The sequence below is a fragment of the Phoca vitulina genome, unplaced genomic scaffold (assembly GCF_004348235.1).
Source record: "Phoca vitulina isolate PV1807 unplaced genomic scaffold, GSC_HSeal_1.0 scaffold83, whole genome shotgun sequence".
In the NCBI taxonomy this organism is placed as follows: Eukaryota; Metazoa; Chordata; class Mammalia; order Carnivora; family Phocidae; genus Phoca; species Phoca vitulina.
The window spans coordinates 1,656,222-1,668,419 of NW_022589786.1; positions in this window are offsets into that span (position 1 = coordinate 1,656,222).

The window sequence follows — 12,198 nt, forward strand, 5'->3', positions numbered from 1 at the left end:
GTTGTAGGACATCCAGCTGGTGTCAGAGCATTGCTTAGTGGTACAAGGGAAACACTGACCCTTCTACACACAATGGAATTGGTACCAGAATTTAGTGTGTGAGTAGTGTAGTTATGAGACACACCAGGAAACAAATAAGAGAGTAATGGAGTGAGAAGGGAAAGAATAAAAATCCAACAAAGAGTACACACTTTCATGCCGGTTACCAATATGGGCAATGGGATCTCAATCCCATGGGGAACTCTGGGTGACAGTATAGAACACACCTCCCAGTTGTTCCAGCTAAGGGTCTAGGAAGCTGGGATATTAGCCACAGACATCCCTACCATCATTGTTGAAGGGTCATCCCAGGGTCATTAACTTTCTTGCACTTCCACCTTGCATAGGTTTTCGAGTAAGCAACCTTCTGGTGTGTAGAGGTGAATGCCAAGGGTATCCCACCAACAGTGTCTGCTATGACTGCTTTGCTGGTACTCATCATACCCTCTTAATATCATTCTTTATGGTGTTTCCTACCACAAAGTCTTGGCTAAAATGACTAACTGTCTCAGATGATAAGTGAATCGGTGATGAGGTGGTAATGACCTATATGATTACATGTACTACTTATAGATAACACATTTCATTGTAATATAGTCTTTAATGTCATTATATAGAGCTGAGATTTTCAGACACTGTATCAGTTCTGGATTGAAGGAGATTTTTAATACCCTAAAACCACACCCCACAAGTAGTTTCAACAAGCAGATCCTACTGGAAATTTCTAAGACACCTAATGGCCTCATAGGAAAGCCCTATTGGTCATGTCCAGTGACTGCTACTTACATCCAATTTCCCCTCTTAGATCGAAGCTAACATTGGCTGAATGGTGTCAGACATTCATCTAAGAATTTTACTTGTATCAACTCATTCAGTCTCACAGTAATGCCATGCTGTAGGTGCTATAATTATCTTCATTACAGAGGATATAGAGTACAGAGATTGGTAACTTGTTCAAGGTCCCATAGCTAGTAAGTGATAGAGCATGGATTCAAGCTCAGATCATCTGACTCCAGAGCCCACTCACAAACTCATGGTCGATATGCAGTTTTCTTCACTATTGAACATGAGTCACTACTCCCACTATGGTGTTTCCTTCAGCCAATTATGCTGACTATTTTAAAGTCACACCCCCCCCCCCCCCCCCCCGAACACAGTCTTCACTAGTCCCTTTCTCCTTGCACAGGAAGGACTGAAAATTTCACATGACAGTAGCATCTTGCTCCATAGAATTAGTGGTATTGATTACAGGGAGTTTAGACTAAGACCAAAGAAACAAAGCAAGATCCTACCCACTTCAGATACATGTGGAGGAAAGTGCTGGAACTCTGGAAATTGGTGTAATATGGGCTCTGATCCCAACTCTTCCATGAACTGTGCAACCTTGACTAAGTCACATCAACAGTGTGAGCTTCCATTTCTTCATCTGCCACAAAGGGTTTGGACTACACATATGTAAGTTATATATATATATATATATAAAATATAAATATATATTTTTTATTATATAAAATAAATTATATAAATATTTATATGATAAATTATATATACTATTGATTTATTTAACCTAATTTTTCTAGCTGTTTTCAAAGAAAGGGTTATTTTGAGACAAACTAGTCTGTTATAGCTGAATGCTAAGATCTCTAACTTGCCTTAGAGAAAGTGGAGGGTCTATTTAGATTTGCTTATTATACTGATTGCTGATGTTGTGTTGTGGCTGTGTAATCACATGTGTAATCACGTGGCTCCTCTTGCCATCCCATTTTCTCCCATATTTTACAGTTACACATGAACTTCTCAACTAAACCCTAGAAATACCTACTGGTTAGGAGACACCTTATTTCTAGGGAAAATGGGACTTGAGGCCCTTTCATGTTCCATCCAATTATAAGATTTGGTGAAAATATGTTTCTAAAATCCTAATTGTATCAAGTTTTTTATTGAACTTCTAAAATGTATTACTCTTATTTGTTTGAGACTTATAAGATATAAAACAGTTCTGTCATTAGACATTGTTTTAAATAAAAAGGTTATAAGATATGTATTTACTATATTATTTATCATTCTTTAATGGAAGCCTAGGGAAATGTTTATCACATAATAGGATGTCATGTATGGAAGTGCATTCCAAATACACACAATGATAAGAATGATCTGAGTGCCTTTACATAATAGATTCCTGAGATCACACCATTCATATGCATTAAAATTTCCAGGATAGGGTCATTGGGTTACAGTGGATTAACAACTGCATCACGTAAATCTTATGATCAGGGAACTTGAGAACATAGTATGTGTTTTTGACTGAATGAAATGCTGCATCTAAATAGAAATCCTGTGAGGCTTCTGGTGTTTAGGAAACATTTACCAGACAAGACGAATTGAAGTTGCTCAGTGAATATGTAAGTAAATTGAACCATATGATCCTCTCAATAAATGCAGAAAAAGCATTTGACAAAATACAGTATCCTTTCTTGATAAAAACCCTCCACCATGTAGGAATAAAGGGAACATACCTCAACATTATAAAAACCATACACAAAAGACCCACAACAAATATCAAAAACTGAGAGCTTTTCTGCTAAGGTCAGGAACATGACAGGGATGTCCATTCTCACCACTGTTGTTCAAAATAGTACTGGAAGTCTTAACCTCAGCAATCAGATAACAAAAAGAAATAAAAGGCATCCAAACCAGCAAAGAAGTCAAACTTTCACTCTTCACAGAGAACATGATACTCTATGTAGAAAATCCAAAAGCCTCCACCAAAAAATTGCCAGAACTGATACAGAAATTCAGCAAAGTCGCAGGATATAAAATCAACACACAAAAGTCAGTTGCATTTCTATACACTAAAAATGAAGCAGCAGAAAGAGAAATCAAGGAATAGATACCATTTACAGTCACACCAAAAACCATAAGCTGGAATAAACTTAACCAATGAGGTAAAAGATCTGTACTTTGAAAACTATAGAACACTTATGAAAGAAATTGAAGAAGACACCAAGAAATGGAAAAACAATCCATTTTAATGGATTTGAAGAACAAATATTGTTAAAATGTCTATACTACCCAAAGCAATCTACACATTCAAAGCAATCCCTATCAAAATACCATCGACATTTTTCACAGAGCTGGAACAAACAATCCTAAAATATGTATGGAACCCCAAAAGATCCTGAATAGCCAAAGTAATGTTGAAAAAGAAAACCAAAGCTGGAGGCATCACAATTCCAGACTTCAAGCTCTATTACAAAACTGTAATCATCAAGACAGTATGGTATTAACACAAAAACAGACATACAGATCAATGGAATAGAATAGAGAACACAGAAATGGACCCTTAACTCTATGGTCAACTAATCTTTGACAAAGGAGGAAAGAATATCCAATGGAAAAGAGACAGTCTCTTCAACAAATGGTTGGGAAAATTGGGCATGCAGAAGCATGAAACTGGACCATTTTCTTATATCATACACAAAAATAAATTCAAAATGGATGAAAGACCTAAATGTGAGACAGGAGTCCATCAAAATCCTAGAGGAGAACACAGGCAGTGGTAACCTCTTCAAACTCAGCTGCAGCAACTTCTTGCTAGACACTCTCCAAAGGCAAGGGAAACAAAAGCAAAAATGAACTATTGGGACTTCATCAAGATAAAAAGCTTTTGCACAGCAAAGGAAACAATCAACAAAACCAAAAGGCAGCCTACAGAATGGGAGAAGATATTTGCAAATGTCTTATCAGATAAAGGGCTAGTATCTGAAATCTATAAAGAACTTATCAAACTCAACCCCCGAAATCAAAGAATCCAGTCAAGAAATGGGCAGAAGACATGAACAGACATTTCTCCAAAGAAGACATACAAGTGGCCAACAGACACATGAAAAAATGCTCAACATCACTCAGTGTCAGGGAAATACAGATCAAAACCATAATGAGATACGACCTCACACCAGTCAGAATGGCTAAAATTAACAAGTCAGGAAATGATAGATGCTGGCAAGGATGTGGAGGAAGGGGAACCTTTTTACACTGTTGGTGGGAATGCAAGCTGGTGCAGCCACTCTGGAAAATAGTATGGAGGTTCCTCAATAAGTTAAAAATAGAACTACCTAAGACCCAGCAATTGCACCTGTAGGTATTTACCCAAAGGATACAAAAATAGTGATTCAAAGGGGCACATGCACCCCAGTGTTTATAGCAGCAATGTCCACAATAGCCAAACTATGGAAAGAGCCCAGATATCCATTGGCAGATGAATGAATAAAGAAGATGTGTATACACACACACACACACACACACACACACACACACACACACACACACAGGGGAATATTACTCAGTCATCAAAAAGAATGAAATCTTGCCATTTGCAATGATGTGGATGGAACTAGAGGGTATTATGCTAAGTGAAATAAGTCAGTCAGAGAAAAATAAACACTGTATGATATCACTCATATGTGGAATTTAAGAAACAAAATAGATGAATATAGGAGAAGGGAGGGAAAAATAAAATAAGATAAAACAGAGGGGGAGGCAAACTATAAGAGACTTAACTATAAAACAAACTGAGGGTTGCTGGAGGGGAGGTTGGTGAGGGGATGGGGTAACTGGGTGATGGGCATTAAGGAGGGCACTTGATGTAATGAGCACTGGGTGTTATATGCAACTGATGAGTCACTAAATTCTACCCATGAAACTAAGAATATACTATGTGTTAACTAAATGGAAATTTAAAAAAATAAAAAAAAAAAAACAAGTGAATAGTACACTTTTATTCATCCATTCCATCCTTAAGCTAGTGTAGGCACCTAGAGAACTGTGTGACCAAATTGTTACAAGCTCTTGCAGAAATTTTTCCAATAGGCTACGCAATATCCTTTGCTCTAGGTAATAGATGCACGAGAACTAATATTTGTTAATATCTGCATTAAAGCTTTTTAAAAATTCAACATACATTATTAAATGTCTACTCTATGCCAGCTGTGGTGAGAGACAGTAGGGATAGAATGGTAAACAAAACAGATAAGATCATTTACCTCAAGCAACTTACACTCAATTTGTTAATCATATTCCAAAAAGTCAATTTGAACTCATGTTGTTCATTTGAACAGTCTCTACCCTGAAATATATGCTTATCTTCATAAGCACACTTTTTACCAAAGCATATTTCTTTCCAGTTTGGGTCATTGGGATCTGTGTCTCTTTGTGTCCACCACCATTGTTTTGTTATTTCACTTCCTTATTTTCTGGCACTGCAAGATGCCTCAGGCTCAACTTGTTTATCTCATGCCTCAGTCCTAAAATCAGCCATTTCTCCAAAGACTGACTTCCTTTCATTGGAGACAAGGATTTAGAAATCACAATCTAGGTGTTAGGTATGCTATTTGCTGTTCCCAGGTGCTTTCAGTTGGCAGAGCAAAGAGATACATGTGTATATTCTATACATTTCCAATGGACAAACAGAATCTGGATCCACTTTTCCAAAATTTTACTACTTGCAAAGGAACTTTTCTAACATCTAGAATCCAAATTAAAGTCAACTAGTCCCTTTTTCTTACCCCAACCCCAAAGATCAACAAGACACAACATGTGAACAGAAGACCTCCTAACTATGTAGTTAGCAAAAGAAAAAATGTAGGAATAAAGTCCTCTTTTCATAAATAAGAAAGAGCACTTACTCTCCCAGTCCTTTGGTTAGCCTACAAGAATGTTTGTTCCATTTAAAGAAAGCATTTACTTTTGAATCTCAGTATTTTCCTCAGGAAAATAGGAGCTATATTGTTTCTGGAAGGAAAGTTATACACCATGGCTACATTTCATGACCCCCCACATGACCTACCTCCCACAGAGAAGGTAGTGAAGATGGAGGTTAACAGCTCTGGAGATTGGTTATCTTGTGTGACTTTTTCCCTCATTTGCACAGATCCAATTGAGGAGTTCTTTGATCTATCTGTGTGTGAGGAACTTGATGGGTAAAACAAATGGCCCAAGGTGGATAAGACTTAGGGGTAGTCTTATGTTCTGCCTAGAGGCTCTACAGTAGCTCATGCAAGATTAGAGAGAATTTGAAGACAATCTGATGTGATAAATATGGGGAAGGAAATATGGGGAAGGAAAAAGTAACAAGAACAGTTACAGATTCTAAGATATAGAAGAGATGTGCAACTTTTCCAAACAAGTGGCCTAGAAAGGGGTAAGAGAATCAGAGCAAGAAAAAGAGTTTGAGAAACTATAATTAGACATAGGCATGACCTCTTTAAAGTTTTCTACACTACAAACATATTAGACTCAGTAGAGCTATTTAATTTTTTATTTTACCTTTTATTAACAGATAATTATAGATTTAAATGAGGTTTATAAGTATTTATAGATCTATACTCTATAATAAATATTGTAATACCTATATAGAATTATGCTATTTCTACTATCAAAATTATCTAGGAAATTGTATTTTTTTATCTTAAAGCCATTGTGTTCAGTTATAAGATTTATCCATTAAAAGTCAAAATAAAATTGTCCAAACAAGTAATAGAGTCACAATTTTTGTCTTTTATACTTTCAAGAATTTTCATCTAAAAACATGATATATCTTCCTATTTTTAAAGTCCTCTATGTGTGAAGAAATCTCTCTGATTAAATTGATTCATAGGTATTTTGTCTTCTGTAAAATGACAACTTTGGAGTACAAAGATGATTTACAAAATGTCTTAACATTAACTTTATCTCTTGAAATTTGATATTTGTGGAATCCATATCTATATAGAGAGAGGAAAATAAAAGATCTTGTTTGAAGTGGTGATGAGTGAATCTTTCACATCCAGCCTGTCATATCAATTTAGAAGTTCCCAAAATAATGCTGGCTTGAGAATGGTGAACTAGATGATCATTAGGTTCCCCTTTCCAATATCCTGAAATCTATGATGCTTAGGAGAGTGTTTTAGAAATTGAAGACAGAGAGTCAAATTTATGGAGAACGATAAAAACAGAAAACTGACATGTTTTCCTGAATTCCTACATGGAATTCCATGTAGGCAGATAATTTCAATTATCGGGGAAATCAAAGAAGCTGAACTTTGAAACTGGAGGCAGGCTTGTAATCCTCTTCTAACTGTATATAAGTGGAAGAATGTGGCCAACAAATGGATCTTATCCCTAAAGAAGTCCAAAACAGACATGCTCAGAACATCTCATGTTGGAAGATACATAACTTCAAAGTATATAGTAAATAAATTATTAAGGAATGAAAATGCTATTCCAGAAAACAAAAGTTTATCAAAATAAAGTAGCAATAGAGGAACAGAGAGGAGATTAGATATTTGGAAAATACCTAGTAAAACAACAGAACAGAGATAAGCCTTAACTTACCACTTATTACATGAAATGGAAATGGAACTAAACACTCCAATCAGAAGGCAGAGATTTGCAGGATAAAAGAAAAATGAACCAACTGAATGCTGTCTACAACAGAAAGACTTTAGATTTAAAGACACAAATAATGTGAGAGTAAAATAATGAAAAAAGATATGCCATGCAAATAATAAGAAAAGAGCTGAGGGGCACCTGGGTGGTGAAGATGGTTAAGCATCCAACTCTTGCTTTCGGCTCAGGTTGTGATCTCAGGGTCGTGAGATCGAGCCCTGTGTTGGGCTCCACATTCAGCACAGAGTCTGCTTAAGTTTCTCTCTCCCTCTCCCTCAAACAAATAAATAAGTCTTTTTTTTTTTTTTTTAAAAAAGAAGAGAGCTGAAGTAGCTACACCAACATCAGATGAAATATAAGACAAAAATTATTGATTGATAAAAAGAAAATTTTATGAGAAAAGTGTCAATCCATCAAAAAGACATAAAATTAAAACATATATCCACTTAATAATTGAGCCTTAAACACATGAAGGAAAACCTGACAGAATTGAGAAAAGAAATAGACAATCTGACAGTGGTACTTAGAGACTTCAATATTCCATGTTCAATGAGATAGAACAAGTAGGCAGAAGCTCACAAGGAAATTAAAGACTTGAAGATCACTATAAACCAATAGATCTAACAGATATCTTCAGAAAATTTCACCCCCAAAGAGCAGGATATTATTTCTTCTCTAGCACACACAACATTCTATATGACATAACAAATGTTAGATTATGAAATAAACTTGACTCAATTTCAGAGGATTGAAATTACAGAAAGTATGTTCAATAACCTTCTGAATTTCTGTCCAAAAAAGGCATCTGAAATTTTGAATGTGTTGAATCTGTAGATCATTTTGGGAAGTATGACCATTTAGACACGTTAAGTCTAAAACTATTTCCAGTTATGTATCTGGGATGTATTTCTAGTTATGTAGGTCTTCTTTAATTTCCTCAACAATATTTTGTATTTTTCAGTATATAAATCATACACTTCTTTGTTTAATTTGTTCCTAAGCAATTTATAATTTTAAAGTGCTGATACAATTGGATGTCTGCATGCAAAATAATATAGTTGGACACCTTCTTACACCATACACAAATATTAACTCATAATGGATTATAGACTAAATGTAAACAAGACAAGAGTTAAAACTATAAGACCCCTAGAAGAAAATGTAGGAGAAAATCTTCCTGATCTTAGATAAGGCAGTCCTTTCTTTTATTTGACACCAAGAGCACAAGCAACAAAGCAAAAAATAGATAAATTGGGCTTCACCAAAACTAAAAGCTTTATGCTTTGAAGGACACCATAAAAAGAAAAAGCAGCGCTCACCATAGCACATAGAGCTGTGAACTGTGTAAGACTGTTGAATCACAGACCTGTACCTCTGAAACAAATAATATATTATATGTTAAAAAAAAGAGAAGAAGAAGAAGAAGATAGCAGGAGGGGAAGAATGAAGGAGGGAAATTGGAGGGGGAGAAGAACCATGAGAGACTATGGACTCTGAAAAACAAACTGAGGGTTCTAGAGGGGAGAGGGAATGGGGGGATGGGTTAGCCTGGTGATGGGTATTAAAGAGGGCATGTTTTGCATGGAGCACTGGGTGTTACATGCAAACAATGAATCATGGAACACTACATCAAAAACTAATGATGTAATGTATGGTGATTAACATAATAAAAAGAAAAAGCAACCCACAGAATGGGAAAAAGTATTTACAAACCATATATCTAATAAGAGACTTGTATCCGGAATACATAAGAACTCTTACAATTCAACAATTTAAAAAATAGTGTTTTTCTCAACAATAAAAAAGTTACATTTAAAAATGGGCAAAGTATGCCATCAATAACATAAAAATAAAAGTAAAAGTGTAGAGTTTTTGTATGTGATTGGAGTTAAATTATTAGCAGCATAAAATAGATTGCTATAACCATAAGATGTTTTATGTAAGCCCATGGTAATCAAAAAGATAATATCTCTTAAAGATATAAAAGAAATAGAGAATGAAATCAAAGCATATCATAGCAACAAATAATAGCAGGGGAATTTAAATACCCCATTTTCAATAATAGAACATCCAGACAGATCAATAAGAAAACAACAGATGTGAACAACACTGCAGCCTGAAGGGACCTAACAGATATATACCAACATTGTACCCACAGAATCAGAATACACATTTTACTCAAGCACCCATGGAACATTCTCCAAGATAGGTCACATTTTAGATCACAAAACAACTCATAACAATTTGAGAGTATTGAGATCATACCAAGTATGCAACCACCCATATTCATCCAGCTGAGTCTCTTTTATTGATATATGAGTGAGGAGCTTTATGGGGTAAGACAGATGGCCTGGGGCAAACAAAACACAGAGGTAGTCTGTGTCCTCCCTGGAGGTTGTAAAGTAGGTCATGAGAGATGCCTCACAAATACTTCACAATACATCTTTCCTCAGCAGGAAGCTTGGAGACAATTTAATCTGATGAACCCTGAAGTATGAGAAGAGAGGAGGGTAGTAAGTGTGGTTATGGATTGTAAGATAGGTCAGATATGTGAAAACTCCAGGCATGTGAGCAAGGAAAGGAACAAGGGCATCAAACAGGGAAAAAAGAGTTTGTAAATGTAAATGTTAATTCAACAAGTGTTTAAATCCTTTGTGGTTTAAAAAAATCCATGAATGTTAGAATCACCTGGAAACTTCTTAAAGCCTAAGGATGCACCAACCCGCCATCAAGACTGTGAATCGATGATTAATACATGAATCCTTGGTATTGGTGTGTTTTGAAATTTAAGTGCAGGCAGGTGTGAGAACCCCTGGGATAAATACAGAATGTGAATTCTGGGGTAGGAGAGAAGAAAGGCTGGGGACGGAAATTGAGACCAGATGGGACACTGGCCTATATTATATGTTAAATAAATATATCTTTACTTCAGAGGTACATGGGAGCTACTGAAAGCTTTTAAAGTAAAGGAGAGATTTTTTAGTTATTTTCTTTGTAACTAATCAATCAGCTGTACAGACTGACTCAGTGGAATGATCTTTCAGAGTTCAGTTCAAATCCCATCTACGTCTAAACTTTCTAATGCATATTATGTATTTTAAGGTTTTTAAAAATATTTATTTATTTGAGAGAGAGAAAGTGTGTGAGTGCAGGGGGAGGGGCAGAGGGAGAGAGTCCTCAAGCAGACTTCCCACAGAATGCAGAGCCCCACACAAGGTTCGATCCCAGGACCCTGAGATCACAATCTGAGCTGAAACCAAGTCAGACACTTAACTGACTGAGCAACCCAGGTGCCCCACATTTACATATTTTAAATATGAGAGCAATAATTTCTGTCCCATAGATTTGTCACAAATACTAGAGATAATATATTCAAACTGTCCACAGTTAAGTTGTGTATGACCCTATTTGTCACTTATTTGTCCGGTGATTTTTTAACACTGAAGAAATCTAGGATTTAGAAAGAAACTTTGAAACTGGTAATATTCATAGCCAATTCAATACAAGAACCTAAATTCTTTCAAGTCTAGAAAATGTTCCTTTAATATTTTAAAGTGAAATTATGCATACTTAATTTTTTATGTAGACACCATCAGAGAAATGTTCAGCAGACTAATTGTTCTGACCTAAGATGTTTGTGAGAAAAGTGAATGCAAGTCTAGAATTGAAAATTGTAGGACGTGCTTATGTATATTTCACTGGACTTGTTTTATATGTATTAATCAGCAGAGAGCAAGCAAGAAAAACTGCCTATTAGCACAGAAGGCTAAAAGGTTTTGATATCAACCAGGAAAGTTAACGTTAGACAATGGATTATATAAAATAGTTTCATGAAGAACATAATGCACTTGCCACTGAAGCTGAGGAAAAGATAGGAAGTACTATGACTTTGAGACCAAGATGATGAAAACAGGGCAAATGGGAACTGAGAGCAGGCTCCACTCTTCCCAATGTCACAGCTCCCCTTAAATGGAAAGTTTCATAGAATGAGGCACCAAAAGGAAAAACAGAAGTAGAATTCCTTTTTAAAATGGTGAAGTCTCAGTATGGTCTTTAATTTAGTCAATACTAGTATACCATGTCAATTTGCTGGTTTTGTCATCATGTCTTGGTTATGTAAAGGGTTAGCACTGCATGAAGCTAGTTAAATACTGTCAGGAACTCACTTCTATTTATACAATTTCTGTGACTCTAAATTGAATTCAATACAAATATAGTTAATAAACACAGAAATTAGGTAAGTGGTTTTCAGAGGTTAGGGTTGGTGGAAGGAATTTACAAGATGTCACAAGGTAATTTTTTAGGATGATGGAAAAATTCTGTAACTTAATTGTGGAGTGGCTTACATAACTGTGTAAGTGTGTCTAATTTATAGCTATAAAAGTTGCATTTTACTGTGTGTGAATTTACTTCAATAAACCTAAAACAATGAAAATCAGTCAAACTTTATAATAGACATATCTCCTATACCTAATTCTGGCGGGGTTAACCTACATTTACTACTATTAGAAGAGCAATTTTTTTTTTTAGCTTAGAACAGTAAAATTAGTAAACTCTAGGCCTTGCTGGGGTTTACTGAATAATGTTATGTGGATATGGTAATCTAGAGTTATGGTCCTTCACAATGTTAAGTATCCCAAGCATTCCTGAATCCTCAGATGGAGAATATGTCACATTTTTAAAAGTGAATTATGCATGGGTAAGGGAAGAAAAACTGAATGGGAAATCATCAAA